Here is a 2,301-nt window from a genome sequence, read left to right as displayed (position 1 = left end):
TATTAAACATAACATATCCACAAACTACAGCATGAAGCAATATTTGACCAGATTGTGTATACTAAAATCTGAGCATGAAAAGCACCAAATGTAGCATTATGTATAATGTTAATATGTCTCATATGCCTACTGTCGCTCAACATACGAAATTACCGGGAATATGCTGAATTAATAGCATGAAGCAGTATTTCACAGCGTAGAGTATGCGAAAATGTTTGCAGGTAAAGTACAATCACAGCATTGTTTATTATCCTAAAATTATCTAATATCATTTAACATACAGTGTAATGCTAGCTTGCAGTCTACCATCACTTACCAGAGAGCATGCTAAAGTGTGACCATTTATATTCTTAACTATAGAATATTGAAACACAATAGTGTAGGCTAAACTGTTAGCACTGCATTTATATATGCTGAAGTGTTTGCAGGCCAACCTAATTAGCATAAACCTTGAACTTGAAAAAAAAATTCCCCTCGGGGATAAATAAAGTATATACCTACCTACCTACCTACCTAACTCACACTGAAAATGTGTTGAAATACATGGCAAATATTTATGCAGCACTAACATATGTCTTAGCCTACTTCATGCAATGAATAACAAAATGTTAAGATAGAACCTTTGTGCATTTATTGAAATAATACAAAATGAGGACATTTAATGAAGATTTTATTAGCATCTCAACACTGCATTTTTGTTTACAAAGACGTTTAAATTACTAAAAACAAACTCTTGCGGTTACATAGTCAGTAGTTCGTACATCAGTAAGTCTTGGTCAAGCCATCCTGTACACCAAAAAATGCAGAGGGGTAGCTCAGGTTTGCTTCAGTGTGGTTGTTATATCCGTCTCGTGTTCATGGACCGTTCCCCGACATGTCCTAACCTGGTCTAAATAGGCTGTAAGAGAGAAAAAGACAAAACCATTCAGCAGCTGTTTCAGAGTGTTGTCCATGTGCAGTATGTGCTGCGCACACTGAGGTTTATATTTATTTTTCTCTTGTCTAAATCAAATACAATAAAAGCTATAAAAGCTGATTGTTGGATTTGACATATGATGCCTGCATACTTCAAATAAAATAAACATTTGCATTAATAATTAAATATTTACCATATTAAGGTAGGTCTAATTACCATGACACAAACTAATTAATAATTTATTATTGTGGTATTGTAACCCATTTCACAAATAAACCTACACAGATGCACACATCCAATTTCCCATCGTATGGACTAATTACTGCAGTAGACTGTTGTCAACTGTCTGTATATACTATTTATATCCTTATTTAGGTCCTTTTAGTACCTAATGTATTTCTGGTCAGCAGAGGAGATGCTGTAATACATCTTGGCAGCTCTGCAGAAACAAAAAAACACAGCAAAGAATTTGTCTTATTGAAGCGGATTCAAGCTCTTAAAAGGTATAAAAATATCTCCAAAAAATAAAACATAAAACATGTCAGATGGCAAAATTCCACAACTCATTCAGAGCTTCTATTAATAAGTGTGACAGTTGAAAGAATTGACAATTATCTGAAATGACAGCACTAAGGCTTTATTTTAGACACTATTGTAAGACGTTTCTATCCCAATACCAGGCCTCTGGAGAGAACACTGTACAGCTCTCTTCACTGCTGTATCTATTAGGAAGACAGGATTTCACTTGACATGATCCGTACACTATACACATGGCATATACTGTAGATTCATTTCATACTGCATTAGGTCTGCAATCTGCTAATGATCTCTGGTCATGAAAGCTGTACATCATGTTTTCTGTAATGAGACCTAATAAAGGTACATGCATAAGAACAAAAAGCAAAAAAGCTAGGCAGAATCATATCTCTGCTCCAGAACTTACTGTATATATATTTTATTATGTTATTATTATTATGATGGTAAATTTACTAATGTGAGCTTGCTGGTCATTTCACATCATAATGTCATGCACACAAGGAGGAAATCAGTACTGTAGCTTGGTCTACATTTGATACAGAGTATTTTAGTCTCATGTTGGATATTATGAGCATCAGAGCATAAAAACAGCAACTTAATAAATTGAATAATGTAGTAATGAGTAATAAGTCAATAGTAAGTCACAAATAAACTAAATGAAACTTAAGTTTCACTTAAAAAAATAGAATTCTACACACAAAAAAAATTAAATACTAAATGTTAATCAGTAAAAACAGAATATCCTTTATTGGCCATGTTTGGACACAGCAGGCCGTTGACTGCAGCTTTCATTAGCTCTTAATGTGCATTCAGAATGCAGCTACAACAAGGATAGCAAGCTAACAGAT

General features: G+C 33.8%; 1 long non-coding RNA gene across 1 annotated transcript in view; it reads right to left on the bottom strand.

The window, feature by feature from the left end:
* Nucleotides 1–653: 653 nt before the first annotated feature.
* LOC138196954 (uncharacterized) overlaps nt 654–2,301 on the bottom strand; it is a 118,728-nt gene continuing 117,080 nt past the window's right edge. The window contains exons 4-5 of the long non-coding RNA XR_011178169.1: nt 1,305–1,355; nt 654–898 (exon numbers count right to left, since the gene is read on the bottom strand). This is a non-coding gene — a long non-coding RNA (uncharacterized lncRNA). The remainder of the gene's footprint in view (nt 899–1,304; nt 1,356–2,301) is intronic.

The sequence above is a fragment of the Embiotoca jacksoni genome, unplaced genomic scaffold (genome assembly GCF_022577435.1).
Source record: "Embiotoca jacksoni isolate LCO1_2020_lvr unplaced genomic scaffold, fEmbJac1.0.p SCAF_14, whole genome shotgun sequence".
NCBI classification, from domain to species: domain Eukaryota; kingdom Metazoa; phylum Chordata; class Actinopteri; family Embiotocidae; genus Embiotoca; species Embiotoca jacksoni.
The sequence above is the reverse complement of the archived record's forward strand: the minus strand, read 5'-3'. Positions and strand labels throughout refer to the sequence as shown.